The sequence below is a fragment of the Pleurodeles waltl genome, chromosome 7 (genome assembly GCF_031143425.1).
Source record: "Pleurodeles waltl isolate 20211129_DDA chromosome 7, aPleWal1.hap1.20221129, whole genome shotgun sequence".
NCBI lineage: Eukaryota > Metazoa > Chordata > Amphibia > Caudata > Salamandridae > Pleurodeles > Pleurodeles waltl.
The window spans coordinates 1,513,410,086-1,513,431,336 of record NC_090446.1 but is presented as its reverse complement, the minus strand read 5'-3'; positions in this window follow the sequence as shown (position 1 = coordinate 1,513,431,336).

Genomic DNA, 21,251 nt, shown 5'->3' with positions numbered 1-21,251 from the left:
CTCTAGCTTTTCTACTTCTCACTCACCCAAAGGAACTTTTCAGGAAGCTCTAATTTGTCTCATCCCTAAATGAGGCAAAAATCAAACGTTCTGTAAAAGTTATAGGCCGATCTCTTCAGTAAATGTTGACTATAAGATCTTCATCAAACTCCTTGCTCTACATATCGAGATATTCCTCAGTTAATTAGGCCAGAGCAAGTAGGCTTTATCAGTGGTCAAAGGGGCTCTGATAATACCAGGTTATTTTTTGACATTTTTAAGTAAAGCTCCTAATTTAGATTATCCTCTGGCTGCTATTACCATTGATGCCGAAAAGGCCTTAGATAGACTTAGCTGGCCACTTATGTTTGAAGCTATACAAAGGTGTGGTTTTAACCAAACTATAATGTAATTAATCTCTACTCTCCATAATACACCAATAGCCTTGGTAATGGTTAACAGTAAAATTTCACAAAATCTGTTCATCAAGGGGTTTGCCAAAGATGCCCCTTTTCCCTATTACTTTTAATTCTTGCTTTAGAGCATTCCTCACCAAATCAAATTAAATTCTTCTATCTCTGATTTTCGATATGATACTCACCATATAAAGACATCAGCCTATGCTGATGGTATTCTCCTTTTTATATCTAATCCTGAAACTTTTTTACCCTCTTTGGCCCAGATTCATACTTTTTGCTGCAAAACTGCACTAACTCAGCTTTGCGGCTAAAAGTTTAGTGTCGGCTTACGTCATTTTACAATGCCAGCCAGGCGCCGTATTTATAGAATGGCACGAGCCAGCACGGAGCTTGGGCTAGCGTCTAAAAAAAAGATGCTAGCCAGGTAGGGGTGGCGGTGGGGTTGAGGGGGTTTTGCAAATAAAAATGATGCTAGGCTGGTTAGAGGCAAAAAAAAGTTTGCTAATCTGCCTTTGGTCATTGCCAGACGTACAACCATCCAAAAACATGACTCCTGTCTTAGCAAAGACAGGTGTCATGCCCAATGCCCAGTACAGGGGACCAGTGTCCCCTGAGCATGGCCATTGCATCATGTGCCATGTAGGGGGCCCTATGTTAGGGACCCCAATGGCAATTAAAAAATACTATAATACTTACCTAGGATGGGGTTGACGCAGGGTGGGTTCATGCATCTACAAAAAATTGTGCAAACTCCAATATTTTGATTCCAAACAGGTCTAGCATCAAAATATAAATATGGAGTCAAGTTTGTGGCGAATTTGCGTAAAAAATAAAAATGACACAAATTTGGCGCAAACAGAGTATAGATATGCCCCTTTGTCTCAAGAAATTCTCACTTTTCCCAAACAAAATTTGCACCAAACACTCATTCTATTCCTCTGGTTTTGCTTGGACACCTACAAAAATTAAATATCCAGGAATATGATTGTATAGTTCTATTACTATCTCTGTCTCCTTAAATCTTACAGACCTTTTTCTCAGAATTGAATCCTTACTTACCTCTTGGTCACCTCTCTTCTTCTCTTGGTGAGGTCATCTTGGTTAAAATAAGATGGTGATATATACCATTGTTCTTTATACTTTATCTATGATTCCTGTTCAAATACCCCAATTGTACTTTAAGAAAAGCGACTACATTTCTATGAAACAAAAAAAAAATTGTATAGCCTTATCCGTTCACAAAAAATGAAAAATGGAGGGTTCAATTTTCCGAACTTTCAGCAATATCACAAAGCTCTTGGGCTTCGTCAGGCTGCACTTTGGTTATTAAAATTGCAACCTTCTTTTTCACTGCATTAGCTACCACTAAAAAAATATTTTATTTTTCCTTTCTCTTTTTAAGAATATCTCTTTCATTTATCCCCTCCTGCATATATATCCACCCCTGGCTTATCTCATTTAGGGCCTGATTATGAGTCTGGCGGTCCAAGGACTGCCAGACTCACAGTGATGTTTGGACCACCGCACTCCAGCGGTCCAACCGTCATTACAGCCCTTGCAGGCAGACCTGTCAAGGGACAGTCATCCCCTCCAGGAACATGGTTCCCAATGGGCTGATGGCAGTCCGAGTTGTACTCAGCCACGGCAGCGCTGAACTCAGCACCGCCTGACCAAATACAACTCAGCTTTCTGCCACCCTTCCCATGGCGGGGACCCCACCATGGAAAGGCTGGCAGAGAGCCAGTGCTTGGGCCACAGGGGGGCCCCTGCACTGCCCATGCCAAGAGCATGGACAGTGCAGGGGCCCACTTTCCCAGTGCCATCAGAATGTGCACTGTGTGCTTTGCAGACAGTGTGCATTCTGATGGTGCTGGTGTGCTACGATATTGGCCTTGGCCCCCCTAAAGGATATCGTAGCACTGTAATACAATGTTCCTGCAGGTCAACTCGGCGGGAACATTGTGATATGCTTGGGGTGATGCTACCGGCCTGACTGTGGCGTCCTCCCTGCGAGTTTCAGGCCCTTACTAGCTTCTTCTTTTTTCACCTTCACTTAGTCATAACAACGTTCTTCATGTGTACATCTGTTTTATTCATCTTATCAAATTTCATAACAGGATCATCTTTTGGAGTAATGGAGGATTAAGGGCCTAATTTGGGATGAAGATTTGTTCATTCATAATAACCCTGTTTCCTTTCCTCAATTTCAGCAAAGGTTTCACTGTCCTTCCTCCTTTGGTTACAAATTCTCCCTTCTGATTAATATTTTCTTTACCTGATAACAATTCTACTCTTCTGCAGCCTCCTATATTACTTCAAATTTTATCTTCATTGCCAAAACCATCACTTATATACAAATCTCTAACAATTGGCCCACTTTCCCAACCCAAATCTTCTATAGAACTTCTATGAGAAAATGATTTAGGATGCCCAAGAGCCTCCTCCCTTTGGAATAATCTGGGGCTAAAACTTAATGAAACCTCCAGAACTGCTACTATTACACAATCACTTTATTCTGTTTATAATAGACTTCACTTTAACCCACTTTCTATCTCTAGTTTTTCTTCTAATCCCAATGTCCCATGGTGGTCATGTGCCACATTAGACGGTAATATTATGGAGGTGTTACTTTTCTTTCCAATTACACTTAATTTTTGGCATAACGTCTGGAGGCAAATACATTGCATTTTTCATACATCACTCCCATTTAACATCATATCCATTTTTCCTGGTATGATTATGTCATCTTTTTCTCTGTGTGATAAAAAAGTGCTTGATGTTCTGCTCGCTGTTGCATAATAGCATATTACTATTAGTTGGAAAGACACTTCAAATATTTCTACTAAAGCGTGGTGGTATGCTGTTTGCTATTATCAACAGCTAGATATAGCTTCTACAACTTCCACCCTTGGTGCCGATAAAAGAGACCTTATTTGGCAAACCATTACTACATACTTAAACACAACACTGTGGCCCTCATTACAACCCTGGCGGTTGGTGATAAAGCGGTTGTAATACTGCCAACAGGCCAATGGTAAAAAAAAATGGAATTATGACCATGGCGGAAACCAGCAACACAAACAGCCACTTTAACACTCTGACTGCCACGGCAGTAACTGCTAACAGCCAGGCGGAAGACAATGTACCGCCCACAGTAATATGAGAGGCCAATCAGCCAGCTTTTCCGGGGCTGTACCAATGCCATCAAAAGCAGAGCGGAAACAGTACACAGAAGGGAAACGACTCACCTCTCGACACCTAGGGAAGAACCACGATGCCATGGAGCCCGAGCTGCACATTTTTCCAATGCTGGTCTACCTCCTCATACACCAGTGACACGAACGGCGGCGAATACGACCACAGTGAGTACCGCACCTAGCACACAAGGGAGGGGGGAGGTAAATGAGAGTGACACACACACACAACACGCAACCCCCCCAACCCCACCCCCAACACCATACACTCAAACAGATGCAACAACATTACATATACACCCTGTAACCCTCAGGAATAATGCAAGGACAAAGGGAATTGATTAAATTGAGTGTAATAGTACAATATACGATAAATACGTCCTTAAAGCAAAAAACAGTATGTACAATATATACAAATGGAGGGACAATGCCAACTCCAAAATGTCCGTGGCCCACGAGGCCGTAACACATAGGCCAAGGCCACACTTGACTCCTGCCTCAATACGGAGAGAACACTGCAGGGGCATCAGGTCGAAAACACAGAGGCACCACAGGGAGACGGGGAATGGGGGGGCACCTCAGCGGGAGATGGTACAACACCACTGCTCCTGAGGGGGCCACATGCCCACTGCTTGGTCCTGGGGAGTGCAAAGCCACAGTCTCTCAAGTGGGTGGTTTGCCCACTGCTTGGTCCTGGGGAGTGCAAAGCCACAGTCTCTCAAGTGGGTGGTTTGCTCACTGCTTGGTCCTGGGGAGTGCAAAGCCACAGTCTCTCTAGTGGAAGCCTTCTTCCACTGGTTCTGGAGGGGGCTTTGTGCCCAGTGTGCTTCATCCTGGCAAGGAGGGGGTGAGTGGATGCCTTCTTCCACTGGTTCTGGAGGGGGCTTTTTGCCCAGTGTGCTTCATCTTGGATGGTGCAAGGTCATAGTCTCTCACCTGGGTGTCACACCTACAGGTGTTGCGGGCCAGGACGCACAGCAGCCCATGTAGTCACGACTACACACTGCTTGCCGGCGGTGACGGCTCCTCAGTGATGGCAGTTGCGGTGCAGGTGGCAGTGCTGTCAGTGGTGGGTGAAGGCTCCAGCTCTTCCCCTGCAGCCTCGGACGGTTGCCCACTGGAGCTGCTGCTGTCAGTGGTGCTGGTGGTGGTGCAGGTGGCAGTGCTGGCCGCGGTGCAGGTGGCGGTGCTGGCCATGGTGCTGGTGGCGGTGCTGGCCGCGGTGCAGGTGGCGGTGCTGGCCGCAGTGCAGGTGGCGGTGCTGTCAGTGGTGGGGGGAGGCTCCAGCCCTTCGTCTGCAGCCTCGGACGTCTGCCCACTGGGGCTGCTGCTGGCAGTTGTGCTGGTGGTGGTGCAGGTGGTGGTGCTGGCCGCGGTGCAGGTGGCAGTGCTGGCTGTGATACAGGTGGCAGTGCTGTCTGCGGTGCAGGTGGCGATGCTGTCAGTGGTGGGGGGAGGCTTCAGCCCTTACCCTGCAGACTCAGATGGCTGCCCACTGGGTCTGCTGGCAGTGGTGCTGGTGGCAGTGCAGGTGGCGGTACTGGCCGCGGTGCAGGTGGTGGTGCTGGATGCAGTGCAGGTGGCAGTGCTGTTAGTGGTGGGGGAGGTTCCAGCCCTTCCCCTGCAACCTCGGATGGCTAAGGTGCCCTGGCTGGTGTTGTTTGCCCCTTCCTGCCCTTGGCAGGTGGTGGTGCCTCCTTCCTTCTGCAAGCTGGTGTTCCCTTCCTGCCCTTGCTGGCTGGTGGTGCCTCCTTCCCCTTGCTGGCTGGTGTCCCCTCCTTGCCCTTGCTAGGTGGCCACCCCTTCTTGCCCTTGGCAGGCGGTGCAGGCACACTGGCTGTGCTGACAGGTGCTTCCTTAAAGCCTCTTACACCTGCAGTAGCTGCAGAAACTACAGTGGCCGTGGACTGGGTGGCTGAGGTGCTAGGCTGGGTTCTGGCCACCTTGGCCCGAAGTGAAGGACGGGGGAAGGGGCAGGGAATAGGTCAAGGGTGGCGAGGAAAAGCTTCTTAGCGACACGATGGGAAGAGGGTCAAGGTTTGGGAGTGGAGGAAGAGGGAGTGGTTGTAGGAGGTGTCTGTCTTCTGTGTTTGGGTGCAGGTGCTTGGGCTGGCTGCTGTTGTGAGGTGGATGGCTATTGGGTGTCTGAGTGCTTGCGTTTATGTACTTTGGGAGGAGGGGTCACAGACAGAGTGGGAGAGGACACAGGGGACGTGTGCATGGATGTGGGGGTGGTGACTGCCAGTGAGGGGTGTGTTGTGATAGGTGTGCTGGTGATGGAGGTAGTGGATGAGGATGTAGTGCATGCAGGTGTGAGTGGAGATGCCACTGGGAGGGAGGTGGATGATGATGAGGAGGGGGACACAGTGGAGGCAGTGGATGTTGGTGTGTCTGCATCTGGATGATGCTTGTGTGAGTGCCTGTAGGATGAAATGTGGTGCTTGTGTTTGCCTGAGCCACTTCTGTGTGTTGATTTCAGTGAATGCAGGTCTGAAGGTGTGCTTGGATTAGGCTGGGGTTGAGGGGATTGGGACTGGGTAGAGGAAGTTGGAGGGGGGAGGCTGGAGACAGGGACAATGGCTACCATCAGTGAGTTGGCCAGAGCCTGGAATGCTCTCTGTTGGGCCGCCACTACAGAGTGAATGCCCTCCAGGTATGCATTTGTTTGTTGCAAGTGCCCTGCTAGACCCTGGATGGCATTCAGTATGGTTGAATGCCCAACAGCGAGGGATCACAGGAGGTCAGTAGCCTCCCTACTGAGGGCAGCAGGGCTGACTGGGTCAGGGCCTGAGGTGCCTGGGGTGAAGGAGATGCCCACCCTCCTGGGTGAGCGGGCACGAGAAACATGCTGAGGGGCTGCTGGGAGGGAGGTGCTGGTACTGGGGTGGCGGCTGTACCTGTAGTTGGGGTGGGACCCTGCCCTGCCCAGTAGTAGATGCCCACTAACATAATTGGGGTTGGACTGCATCTGAGCTTGCCCATCATGGAACCTACCCTGCCATGTTCGCCCTGACCTAGAGGCACTCACAGCCCACATCCCCCATTCAGGAAACACCTTAACCCGTGCAAAGTCATGATTCTGAGTCTGTACTCACCCCCTTGTGGCTGCTGTGATGCCTTCAAGTACCCATCCAACTCCGGATAGGCCACCGCCTGGATGCGGAACATTAGGGGGGTCAGGGTACGACGGGCACCCCTTCCTCGTTGGGAGGCCAGCCCCAGCTGGGCCTCAGCCGTCTTCCTAGCCCAGCAGCACAGGTCCTCCCACCATTTGCGGCAGTGGGTGCTCCGTCTGTCAAAGACCCCCAGGGTCTGCACCTCCTTGGCAATGGCACGCCAAATACCCTTTTTCTGATGGGCTCTGTCCTGCACAAAAAGATACAGCAGAAAAGGTATTATTCATACCGTCTGGACTGTCATACTCATGGTCCAGCATATCCCTCCCATCCCCTTACGCACATACATTGACCACCACACATGTAGCATTCTGCCCAGGACCCCTCAGCCCCCCACACACACAGCACTCCATACACACATTTTTGTTGTCCTGTGCCTTTGTCCCCTGAACCGTGTGCCCACTGCCACTGACCCCAGATCCCTGATCGTCCTGTGTTTGTGGGGTTGTCTGGGGTCCCTGTAGTAGTGGACACACTGCTGATTGACGTGTCCTGGGGACAGAGGGATGGGCCTGCTGGGTGGGTGCTGTGGTGGTGTTTCCTGAGAGGGGAGGCTCTGTGGTGGGTTGAGAATGTGGCTGGGTCACCGACTGTCCAGAGGTCCCTGATGGGCCAGGTTGGTCATCGAGATCCAGGCGTGCAGAGCTGCTGTCATCACTGTGGGCCTCTTCTGTGGGGGGACTGGATGCTGCTGGTGCCTCCTCTCCGGTGACATTGTGTAGGGGTCCTGTGGGGATATAAATGCAGTGTTATTGTATCTGCGTGTGACATCTTGTGCATGGGTATGTTCCCCTCTATGGTTGTTATTACCAAGGCAGCTTTGGCTTGTGTGAGTTGTGATTTGGTTGGCTAAGTGATTGACACTAGTGTGCATGCTGTGATGATGGGTGTCCATGCAGGTCTGTGATTGGGGTCCATGCATTGGTGTAGCATGCAGGGCTTGGTATTGGAATGGCTGGCTTGTGATGGTGGGGTATATGTGAGGTGATGGAGTGATGGGGGTGAGGGTAAGGGTAGGAGTTTGTGATGGCATGCAGGTAGGGGGGATAAAGTAGTAAAGATTTGACTTACCAGAGTCCAATCCTCCTGCTACTCCTGCCAGGCCCTCAGGATGCATTATTGCCAAGACTTGCTCCTCCTATGTTGTTAGTTGTGGGGGAGGAGGTGGGGTCCACCGCCAGCCCTCTGTACAGCTATCTGGTGTCTTGCTACCACGGACCTTACCTTCCCCCGTAGGTCATTCCACCTCTTCCTGATGTCATCCCATCGGCGTTGACCCTGTATACGACTCTCCCATAACTCCATCTTCCTAGCAATGGATGTCTGCTGCACCTGTGATCCGAATAGCTGTGGCTCCACCCAGAAAATTTCCTCCTCCATGACCCTTAGCTCCTCCTCTGAGAACCTGGTGTGTCTTTGTGGTGCCATGGGTGTAGTGTGAGTGGTGTGTGTGAGGGTGTGTGGGGTGATGTGTTTAGGTGTGTGCTGTGAGGTGTCTGGATGGTGTATGGGTGATGGTGTTTTGTGGCTCTGACTCAGTGGGTGCTCCTGGCTTGTCTCTCTCTGAGCTGTCAATTTTTTTGTCGTAAAGGGTTGTGGATAGTGTGCGTGTGTGTTTTATATTGGTGTGGGTGTGTGGGTGTGGTGTGTGTATGTGTGTCAGGTGTGTGTAGTTTGAATTGTCCAATGTGGTGTTGTTTTCTTAGTGTGTTTGTATTTTGAGCGCAGCAGCATGTACCGCCAATGGTTTACCGCGGTTGAATGTCCGCCACGGTGATTCGTGGGTCATGATGCTGTGGGCGTATTTCTGTGGGCGTAACAGTGTGGGCTTGGTACCGCCATTTTATCACTGACCTTTGGGCTGTCGGACTTGTGTCTGTGTCTGTATAGTGGTGGATTTCTATGTGTGGGTCATAATACGTGTAGCGGTATACCGCCGCGGTATGCCGCTGGCAGTCAGCATGGCGGTAAGCGGCACTTATCGCCAATGTCATAATGAGGGCCGTTATCTACTATTAATCCTGCTGCAAATCCAGCTACATTTACACCTCCCTGAAATCTTTACACATCACTGCCAATACATATAGATACACTATATTTCTTTCATTACATTTCTTATATGTTATTGCGGACACTACTTTTTAGCTTTCTATTGTACTTTTGACTGACCATATAATTCCTATAAATATCCACTCCCCACCCATACTCAAAAGCACAGATATTATTTAAAATAAGTTTATTTTTCATCTTATATCTTAGAATCTTTGCTATTCGTTAAATGCATTTCTGGATAGCCTTGTATTTATTGTTGGATTACTATTGTTTATTATTACAATTATTCTCTGCTCCCATTGTTGATTTCAGTGTTTGTATTGTATATATTTTATTTCTCAATAAAGCTTTTAAAAAAACCCTAAAAATAGATTCCAATCCTCATCCCTAAACATACTCCACCTCTTAAGGCTCTAAAGCCTCTCTACTTCTCTTTATTACACAACAGCTGCAACAAATGTATCTGTTATCTTCCTAATTCTTAAAACTTACTGATGATCCTGACTTCCTGCCCAGCCTGCTCATGCTGCCTCTAAGTCCTCCCTTGATCAGCTCTTTCCCAAGACTTCGCTTCTCAGAAACTTCCCTGTCTCATTCTGCCTTACCTTGAACTTTCTACTTCTGCTTACTTTCAGTAACAACAAGTACATACATACCAGATACCTCACTCAGCTTGCTTCCAAACAAAACCTTAGATCTTGTACCAGGGAGAGCGGTGGGCTAATCGTTGCAAAGTCCATGTGGCTCATGTGTGCCAATGTTGCATGGGCTCAATGGCAGCCATTGACACATGACATATGTCTCTGCATCACTCACTGCTACTTCTTCCTATGACACTGTGCCCCATATTTAACGGAAAATGACAGAGCGTGACGCTGTGCCAAAATTGGCAGCGCTGCGATCTCTCATTCCCACAACAAAGGAATGTGTGTATTTAATTGAAAACGGTGCACCCCTGTTTTTTCCCCTACGCTGGCGCTAAATTGATCTGCCTAGCGCCAATGCAGGCATCCTTGCACCATAGTGCAAGGATGTCTGCGTTGAGGGATTTTGATTGTTTATGTGTGGGAAGGTGTCCCTTCCCACACATAGACAATCACTAATGGCAATTTGCTACTTCTATGTGTGCTCCAGCACTTGTAAATCTGAGGCAGCGTCAAAATGCAATGGGTGTTGCTGTGACACACCCACAGCAACACCCATTGCACGCCCCTTCCATGCAAAGGGCTGTGTGAAGGGGCCGTGTTTACAAGGTGGCATTAAGCCACAAAAAGTGGCTTAACGCCACCTTGTAAATACGGCGCAAGGCATTGCACCACCAGAGCGTCATGAACAGTAATGCTCCGGTGGTGCTAGGGGCTCTTAAATATGCCCCTGCGTTTCTTGCCCACCACCTGGGGTTGCTGACTCCAATCCCATTGCCTCCTTCTCTCATTGCACGGCAAGACTCCCTTTCACAGTTTATTGGAAAGATCTCCAAGCAGTACACTCAGTGGGTGTGCTGCTTCCTTCATCATGGATACCATGCCCCCAAAACAAGATGGTGTCAGCACAAGTGCATCACAAAACTAGCCTCAGGCTCCTTCCTTGCGATGCCTGCTCAACAGTGCTACCATGTCATGGCTTCAGGGGACATTGGCCACCACTGTCTTCTTTGTCACCCAAGCGTTGGTTAAAAATAAGATTGTCAAAACAAATAATCTAAAGTAAATATTGAGGTCTAAATATTGTTTAGAGAACTAGCACCCAATTGGCGGTTGAGTTTCTGTCATTATTTCCAATGGGGAGCTATTTTTGTAAACAATATTTAGGACACAGTATTCATGTCAGACTACATTCTGACAATGATATTCCACACCACTCTGTCTTCCTTCTCCAGGGTGACACCAAATCCCTGAGTTTTGGACCAAGATTTGAGGTGACATCACAATGCCTGTCTCAATGCTTTACCCCTTAGTGGCAGCCAGCCAGGCCACTGCCATTAAACACTTTGCATGAAGCAAATAGGTGAATGGGTAAGCTGGTAGAGTAAAGCTGGAGTCCTACCCCAGCAGCCTTGTTAGTTTATCCAGTAGTTTGCCTACAAGATATGGTGAGAGAAGGGGGGAACAACTATGCCCTGCAGGACAACCTCTCCTTCCTTGAAGTAATTTCGATTGTTGAGGTCTGAGTAGTTCTTTGACTCCTAGAAATGGTTTTGTGTTTAATCTGTAGGAGCAACACATTTTGTAGGCAATATGTGTGGCCAACCTACTAGCCCTTGGAGTCACTCTGGAAGTCAGTTCAAGAAGCAGGCTACAAGCAGCAGAGCAGTCCTTTGTAAAGCAAGGCAATCCACCGCAGAATACAATAGGCCACAGCAGCGGCAGTCTCCCGAGAATCCTTCCGCAGGTCCGAGAGTGACCTGAAAAGTGGGTCTGAGGGTTCAATTTTTATACCTGATGCCCCCTTTGAGGTGAGAGAAACTTCTGGAGGCCTCCCCCCACAGAAGTTTCTAAACTTTCTTGCCTCACTTCTCTAGTCCCGCTCCTTCTGCAGGCACAAAAGGCCATTGCAAAGTTCTTTGTCCGAGAGCCTAGGCAAATCAGTCTTGACCTTGCTCCTAATGAAAACAAACACTCCAGCCAGAACTGCCATGCCAGGGTTGCCCTGAATTGGAACACAAGCAGCTAAGGAACTGGTTCACCTTGTTGCAGGATAATTTCAAACTTAAAAAATGGAAAGAAAGACAAAATCCTTTTTGGCAATGTAAAGATAGTCCTTTACTATTGCGACAGGGAGATCGACTCTCCTCACCCAGGGAGGCAGTCAATCTCAGTTTGCTGAGGCACAGACAGCTCTTTATATACAGAATCACACAATGCTTTATTACAAAACAGTAAATAATCATTGACTGGGCCCTTATAGATTAAAACAGAAAAACATTTGAACACCTGTAACCCCATAACCCTCAGACTCCAAACTAATCTTTTACACATTCTTGACTTGTGACTTTAACAATGTTTGGCAAACTAATCATTATTCACTCTAGAATATACACAGATTTGTGGTAAATATAATTTTAATACCATGTGTACCTTATCATTGTAACCTTAAGACCTATGTGTAGTCTGAACTGATTAGATTTCCTGCACTCATTGTCTACTCAGGATCCAATCTATTAGGAAACACAAAGTGCATGCCAATGAGCCTGTGTGGTAAAAGTTGTAAATACCTACATGCTTGCTAACATGAGTTAGCTTTTAATTGCAACCCGTTTAAAATTATATATTTCAGTATGTCCTCAAGTGAACTCGTCACCTTATTCTGGCCAGGATTCGTTTTGGGCCTGCAATGCTCTTCTAGTAGTACAGCTGCATAGCGCTTTCTGCCAATGTCAGACACTGCATTATATTTCCACATGCATATTCTACATTTCCAGTAACAGCCACGTCATTGGAACCAAGCTACACCTGGCTGATGAGCCCATTGCAAGGGTGATACCGGACCTGGGTTCCTTGTATTCTAATTCAGGGAAGACATGGCTTGGCAGTTTGCATATAGCTGGGTCCAAACTGAGGTGGCATGGTGTGCACAAACTATGGACTGGGACACATGCCTTGAGTAATTACCAGTGGCTTAGATTAATTCACAACATGCATCCATTACTTTTTGTATACTTTAGTATGTTGCCAACTACACCTAGTCTTGAGACTCAGTAACAGGTACAAAATGGTTAGGAAAAGAACAAGCCAACATTCTAAAAAAAAGGCCTGTTCAGAATTGTGACTTAAAATCCAACTTTGCCATTTTAGAGGATTGTAAATTCTCTAGACATCAAATATGTTTTCGTGTCTGTTCCCAATCAAAAGTTAGCACTTATTAAACCCGTTGTTATCCCATGGGAAAGGTAGATTTCACAGTAGTGAAAAATGAATTTGTGTGGTTTTCACCTGAATGACATATAAAACAAAAGTGCATGTCCAACAGTTCAATAACAATGCACCCTGCCCTATGGGTTGTCTATGGCTTACTTTAGGGGGTACTCATATGTAATAAAAAGCAAGTTTTAGGCATGGCAAGGGGATTTTTTGCCAAGTCGAATTGGCAGCTTAAAACTGCCAACAGGCTGAAATGGCAGGCCTGAAACATGTTTTAAGGAGCTACTTAAGTGGGTGGTGCAATACGAGCTAGAGGCCCCCTGGCATCATTTAATTTATCAGCCCTGTGTATATGGTATACCACTTTACAAGGGACTTGTAAGTAAATGAAAAATGCCAATCAGGTATAAGCCAAGTTGTAGGAAAGTACCATCTTGCCTGGCATGGTACTCCCATTTTTACATGTATGTCACTTTGTTTTTGCCTGTCTCACTGGATTCTGCTAGCCAGGACCCAAGTGCTCATAGTCTGTGGCCTGAATGTGTATACCTGTGTAGTGACTAACTGTGTCTCTCTCTGCCTTTAAAATTGTCACTGCAGGCTAGTGACCATTTTTACCAATTTCAATTGGCACACTGGAACACCCTTATAATTCCCTAATCTATGGTACCTAGGTACCCAGGGTATTGGGGTTCCAGGAGATCCCTATGGGCTGCAGCATTTCTTTTGCCACCCACAGGGAGCTCAGACAATTCTTACACAGAACTGCAACTGCAGCCTGAGTGAAATAAGGTCCATGTTATTTTACAGCCATTTTACACTGCACTTAAGTAACTTATAAGTCACCTAAATGTCTAACCCTCACTTAGTGAAGGTTAGGTGCAAAGTTACTAAATGTAAGGGCACCCTGGCACTAGCCAAGGTGCCCCCACATAGTTCAGGGCAATTTCCCCAGACTTTGTGAGTGCGGGGACACCATTACACGCGTGCACCACATATAGGTCAATACCTATATGTAGCTTCACAATGGTAACTCTGAATATGGCCAGGTAACATGTCTAAGATCATGGAATTGTCCCCCCCGTGCCAAATGTGGTATTGGGGTGCCAATCCCATACATCCTCCGGGCTCCAGCATGGACCCCGGGTACTGCCAAACTAGCTCTCTGGGGATTTCACTGCAGCTACCGCTGCTGCCAACCCACAGACAGGCTTCTGCCCTCCTGGAGTCTGGGCAGCCCAGTCCCAGGAAGGCAGAACAAATAATTTCCTCTGAGAGAGGGTGTTACACCCTCTCCCTTTGGAAATAGGTGTGAAGGGCTGGGGAGGAGTAGCCTCCGCCAGCCTCTGGAAATGCTTTGAAGGGCACAGATGGTGCCCTCCTTGCATAAGCCAGTCTACACCAGTACAGGGATCCCCCAGCCCCTGCTCTGGCATGAAACTGGACAAAGGAAAGGGAAGTGACCACTCCCCTGTCCATCACCACCCCAGGGGTGGTGCCCAGCGCTCCTCCAGTGTGTCCCAGACCTCTGCCATCTTGAATGCAGTGGCCAGTGCCAGCAGGTGATGTCAGAGACCCCTCCTGATAGGTGCTTACCTGACTAGGTGGCCAATCCTCCTCTGAGGGCTATTTAGGGTCTCTCCTGTGGGCTTCTCTTCAGATAACGAATGCAAGAGCTTGTTCGACTTCTGCCAAGAATCGACCTCTGACTGCTCCAGGACACCTGCCAAACTGCAACAAAGTAACAAGAAGACTGCCAGTGACATTGTAGTGCCTAATCCTGCTGGCTTTCTAGACTGTTTCCTGGTGGTGCATGCTCTGAGGGCTGTCTGCCTTCACCCTCCACTGGAAGCCAAGAAGAAATCTCCTGTGGATCGACGGAATCTTCCCCCTGCTAACTTAGGCACCAAACTTCTGCTTCACTGGTCCTCTGGGTCCCCTCTCATCATGACAAGCATGGTCCCTGGAACACAGGAGCTGGATCCAAGTGACCCCCCCCAATCCAGTAGTCCATCTATCCAAATTTGGTGGAGGTAAATCCTTGCCTCCCCACGCCAGATAGTAATCCTGTGTACTGCTTGCACTGCAGCTGCTAGGCGTTCTGTGCACTTTTGCAAGGAATCCTTTGTGCACAGCACAGCCCAGGTCTCCAGCACTCTGTCCTGCATTGCTCAACTCGCTGAGTTGACCACCGGCTTCGTGCGACACTCCTTTTTAACACTGAGATGACTGCCGTGCTCAGTTTTCTTGAACCCATGTTCAAGTACTTCTGCGGGTGCTGCCTGATTCTGTGTAGGCTCTCTGTGTTGCTGAGCACGCCGTCTGTCTCCTCCTCCAAGGGGCGACCTCCTGGTCCTTCCTGGGCCCGGGCAGCACCCATTTTCTTCAAACGCGACCTTTGCAGCTAGCAAGGCTTGTTTGCGGTCTTTCTGCGTGGAAACAACTCTGCTTCCTTCAGCAGGCCGTGGAACATCTTCTTTGCAAAGGAGAAGTTCCTGGCATTTTCCGTTGTTGCAGAATCTTCAGCTTCTTCCATCCGGAGGCAGACATTTTGCACCTTCAGCTGGGGTTTAGTGGGCTCCTGCCCCCCTCTGGACACTTTCATGACTCTTGGACTTGGTCCCCTTCCTTTACAGGTCTTCAGGTCCAGGAATCCATCTTCAGTGCTTTGCAGTCAGTTGTGGTCTTTGCAGAATCTCCTAACACAACTTTAGTGTGTTTCTGGGGAAGTAGGGTCACTTTACTCCTACTCTTTAGGGTCTTGGGGTGGAGTATCTTGGACACCCTTAGTGTTTTCTTACACTCCCATTGACCCTCTACACACTACACTAGGCCTGGGGTCCCTAAGTGGTTTGCATTCCATTTTCTTAGTATATGGTTTGTGTTGCCCCTAGGCCTATTTTATCCTACTGTATTCTACAGTGTTTGCATTACTTTGCTAACTGTTTACTTACCTGATTTTGGTTTGTGTGTATATTTTGTGTATTTTACTTACCTCCTAAGGGAGTATATCCTCTGAGATAATTCTGATACCTTGTCACTAAAATAAAGTACCTTTGATTTTAGTAACTCTGAGTATTGTGATTCTTATGATATAGTGCTATATAATATAAGTGGTATAGTAGGAGCTTTGCATGTCTCTCTAGCTCAGCCTAAGCTGCTCTGCTATGGCTACCTCTATCAGCCTAAACTGCTACAACACTACTAATCTACTAATAAAGGAAACTGGACCTGGCACAAGGCGTAAGTACCATCAGGTACCCACTATAAGCCAGGTCAGCCTGCTACATTGGTGGTGCATCGGTGGGATAAGTACTTGTAACTGCTTTACCGCTTTGTCATTGGTGCTTTTCATAAGAAAAACATATTCCAAATACTTAAAAATGTACACAGTTTAACTTTCTTTCTACAAACGTCTTTAAAATTTTCTAAGACGTTTTCAAAAGTTCTGAAAAGTTTCTTTTTTCTTTTCTTGAAAAGCTTCTGTAGGAGGCTGGACTGGCTTGTAGTGAGTACCAAGGGGTACTTGCACCTTGCACCAGGCCCAGTTATCCCTTATTAGTGTATAGGGTGTCTAGCAGCTTAGGCTGATAGATAATGGTAGCTTAGCAGAGCAGCTTAGGCTGAACTAGGAGACGTGTGAAGCTACTACAGTACCACTTAGTGTCATATGCACAATATCATAAGAAAACACAATACACAGTTATACTAAAAATAAAGGTACTTTATTTTTATGACAATATGCCAAAGTATCTTAGAGTGTACCCTCAGTGAGAGGATAGGAAATATACACAAGATATATATACACAATAGCAAAAATATGCAGTATAGTCTTAGAAAACAGTGCAAACAATGTATAGTAACAATAGGATGCAATGGGGAAACATAGGGATAGGGGCAACACAAACCATATACTCCAAAAGTGGAATGCGAACCACGAATGGACCCCGAACCTATGTGACCTTGTAGAGGGTCGCTGGGACTATTAGAAAATAGTGAGAGTTAGAAAAATAACCCTCCCCAAGACCCTGAAAAGTGAGTGCAAAGTGCACTAAAGTTCCCCTAAGGACAAAATAGTCGTGTTAGAGGAATAATGCAGGAAAGACACAAACCAGCAATGCAACAACTGTGGATTTCCAATCTAGGGTACCTGTGGAACAAGGGTACCAAGTCCAAAAGTCACAAGCAAGTCGGAGATGGGCAGATGCCCAGGAAATGCCAGCTGCGGGTGCAAAGAAGCTTCTACTGGACAGAAGACACTGAGGTTTCTGCAGGAACAAAAAGGGCTAGAGACTTCCCCTTTGGTGGACGGATCCCTCTCGCCTTGGAGAGTCGTGCAGAAGTGTTTTCCCGCCGGAAGGACGCCAACAAGACTTGCTAGTTGCAAATCGTGTGATTGGCGTTTTTGGACGCTGCTGGGCCCCAGGAGGGACCAGGAGGTCGCAAATTGGACCTGAAGAGAGAAGGGACATCGAGCAAGACAAAAAGCCCTCATTGAAGCAGGTAGCACCCGGAGAAGTGCCAGAAACAGGCACTACGAGGATGCGTGAAACGGTGCTCGCCGAAGTTGCACAAAGGAGTCCCACGTCGCCGGAGACCAACTTAGAAAGTCGTGCAATGCAGGTTAGAGTGCCGTGGACCCAGGCTTGGCTGTGCACAAAGGATTTCCGCCGGAAGTGCACAGGGGCCGGAGTGGCTGCAAAGTCGCGGTTCCCAGCAATGCAGCCCAGCGAGGTGAGGCAAGGACTTACCTCCACCAAACTTGGGCTGAAGAGTCACTGGACTGTGGGGGTCACTTGGACAGAGTCGCTGGATTCGAGGGACCTCGCTCGTCGTGCTGAGAGGAGACCCAAGGGACCGGTAATGCAGCTTTTTGGTGCCTGCGGTTGCAGGGGGAAGATTCCGTCGACCCACGGGAGATTTCTTCGGAGCTTCTGGTGCAGAGAGGAGGCAGACTACCCCCACAGCATGCACAAGCAGGAAAACAGTCGAGAAGGCGGCAGGATCAGCGTTACAGAGTTGCAGTAGTCGTCTTTGCTACTATGTTGCAGGTTTGCAGGCTTCCAGCGCGGTCAGCAGTCGATTCCTTATCAGAAGGTGAAGAGGGAGATGCAGAGGAACTCGGATGAGCTCTTGCATTCGTTATCTGACGTTTCCCCAGAGACAGAGACCCTAAATAGCCAGAAAAGAAGGTTTGGCTACCTAGGAGAGAGGATAGGCTACTAACACCTGAAGGAGCTTATCAGCAGGAGTCTCTGACGTCACCTGGTGGCACTGGCCACTCAGAGCAGTCCAGTGTGCCAGCAGCACCTCTGTTTCCAAGATGGCAGAGGACTGGAGCACACTGGAGGAGCTCTGGACACCTCCCAGGGGAGGTGCAGGTCAGGGGAGTGGTCACTCCCCTTTCCTTTGTCCAGTTTCGCGCCAGAGCAGGGGCTAAGGGGTCCCTGAACCGGTGTAGACTGGCTTATGCAGAATTGGGCACCTCTGTGCCCAACAAAGCATTTCCAGAGGCTGGGGGAGGCTACTCCTCCCCTGCCTTCACACCATTTTCCAAAGGGAGAGGGTGTCACACACTCTCTCAGAGGAAGTTCTTTGTTCTGCCATCCTGGGCCAGGCCTGGCTGGACCCCAGGAGGGCAGATGCCTGTCTGAGGGGTTGGCAGCAGCTGCAGTGAAACCCCAGGAAGGGCAGTTTGGCAGTACCAGGGTCTGTGCTACAGACCACTGGGATCATGGGATTGGGCCAACTATGCCAGGATGGCATAGAGGGGGCAATTCCATGATCATAGACATGTTACATGGCCATATTCGGAGTTACCATTGTGAAGCTACATATAGGTAGTGACCTATATGTAGTGCACGCGTGTAATGGTGTCCCCGCACTCACAAAGTTCAGGGAATTGGCTCTGAACAATGTGGGGGCACCTTGGCTAGTGCCAGGGTGCCCTCACACTAAGTAACTTTGCACCTAACCTTTACCAGGTAAAGGTTAGACATATAGGTGACTTATAAGTTACTTAAGTGCAGTGAAAAATGGCTGTGAAATAACGTGGACGTTATTTCACTCAGGCTGCAGTGGCAGGCCTGTGTAAGAATTGTCAGAGCTCCCTATGGGTGGCAAAAGAAATGCTGCAGCCCATAGGGATCTCCTGGAACCCCAATACCCTGGGTACCTTAGTACCATATACTAGGGAATTATAAGGGTGTTCCAGTAAGCCAATGTGAATTGGTAAAATTGGTCACTAGCCTGTTAGTGACAATTTAAAAGTAATGAGAGAGCATAACCACTGAGGTTCTGGTTAGCAGAGCCTCAGTGAGACAGTTAGGCACCACACAGGGAACACATACATGCACACCTATGAGCACTGGGGCCGTGTGTGACAGGGTCCCAGTGACACATACATATAGGCCACAACCTTATGAGCACTGGGGTCCTGACTAGCAGGGTCCCAGTGACACATAACAAACATACTGAAAACATAGTGTTTTCACTATGAGCACTGGGGCCTAGCCATCAGGATCCCAGTGAGACAGTGAAAACAGTGACAAACATCCTGACATACACTCACAAACAGGCCAAAAGTGGGGGTAACAAGGCTAGAAAGAGGCTACTTTCTCACAGCTTCTAAAACTTTTTTCTCTCTGTCCTAAACCCTTTCTTACAACTATGTCTCCAGTAGGACTTACTCCCACAGTTGTCCAGGCAATCTCAAACTTTAAAAGTTTGAGGGGTCTCTGCATAGAAATAGGTTTAAGCATTGGTAAGAACCCTACCAAAGATCTTCTCCTTAGCCTTCTCTTAGAAAGTGACCAGAACTAGTCCGGCCCATCCCAGGATCAGGAGGTAGAGAAGGGGGGTACCCAGCAACAATCAGGGGAGGGCCCTGAGGATGGGGAGGGTTCATCCAAAGACCTGCCAGCTAACAGACCACCTAGTGACACTGGTAATGGGAGGGGGTCACACACTAGTAGGGCACCTTTCACTTCAAAAGGCCAGGTAACTAGAGTCCAGCCAGTTAGAGACAGGTCCACTTCTGCCAAGTCCCTCATTTCCTCTGTGTCTCAGAATTCCCAAGCCTCCCACCCTGATGATAACACCATAGAGAGGTGTTTTGACTTACACTTCAGACCGAGCTGAAAACAATCTCTGGAATACACTTCTTAGTTTAAAGAAGACATTTATTATTATTACTTCACCACAGGGTTCCAGAGAAAAGAGATTAGTAGGTTGGAGGCACACGATTAAAAATAGTCACAGCAATGAAAGGAAAATATATCACAGTGATTCTCAATTACTGTGATTATGTTATAGCATAACTTCAAAGCAAAGAATAAAAGTCAAAATTAATCACCGTAGTAAGGCCTTTCACTGCTCTTCATCTTTCTCATGCCTGCAAGTTGATGACTTCTGTTCATCTGCGAGTAAGAGATTTTCCACCCCCAGGGGACAACGTCAGGCAGCTGGCGCCCGCTCCTGACTGAAGTCTCGGAATTCCACGCTACTGAACAGAGTCATCTGTTTTACATCCTTTGAATAGAGAACTTTCCAGAAAGCCCTCTCCCTTGGAGGAGAGTTATCAAAAAATACTGGCTACTGTAAGTCAGAGTTGGGAGAAAAGAAAAACAAGCGTCGTATGGTGGCCAAGTCTCCACAGCTCGTTCTCCGTCTCAAGGCTGAGTAGAGGGGCAAAAAACAAAATGTGTGCTCCCTTATCATGCTAGGGTTCGGTGAGAGAAAAACACAAGCCTAGTTTACCATGTGGAAAAACACAGCTCATCTGCAATGTCTCAACTGCAATGTCTAACTCCACGATGAAGCCAATAGGCAGCTAACCTAAATACAAAATGTAATGTCTAATGCCATGTTAAAGCCAATAGGCAGCTAAACTGAATACAACATGTAATGAGCTACTGGTGAACATTGAACAAGTAATATGCGCAGTGGTGAAACAAAAAGTCAGTGGTCAATCATACTTATTTTCAATACAAGAGGGAACTCAGAAAGCTGAGGTTGGAAGAGGCCAGACTGAAGCTGAGACAGCAGCAGTTGGCTTTAGACAGGGAATCTCTAGATGTAGAGAGGGAAAGGCAGAGGTTGGGGTTAGTTCCCCATGGTGGCAGCAGCAGTGTCCTTGATATTAATCCTGTAAGAGAACAAGATTCTAGGAACCTGCATAAGATAGTCCCCCTTACAAGGAGGGGGATGACATTAACAAGTGGTTTGCTGCACTTGAGAGGGCCTGTATGGTACAGTTGATCCCTCAAAGGCAGTGGGCTGCTATCCTGTGGCTATCTTGCACCACTGCAGGGGAAGATCCAAACCATTATGGAATGGGCTACCCCTACAACTCAAACCCATGTGAGAGCCTTCCTAGGCCTCACAGGGTACTACAGGAGGTTAATAAAGAATTATGGCACTATAGCTGCCCCTCTTAATGACCTCACATCAAAGAAGATGCCTAAAAAGGTATTATGGACAGATAGCTGTCAAAAGGCTTTTGATGAGCTCAAACAGGCCATGTGCTCTGCTCTGCACCTGTCCTAAAAAGCCCTTGGTACTCCAAGAAAT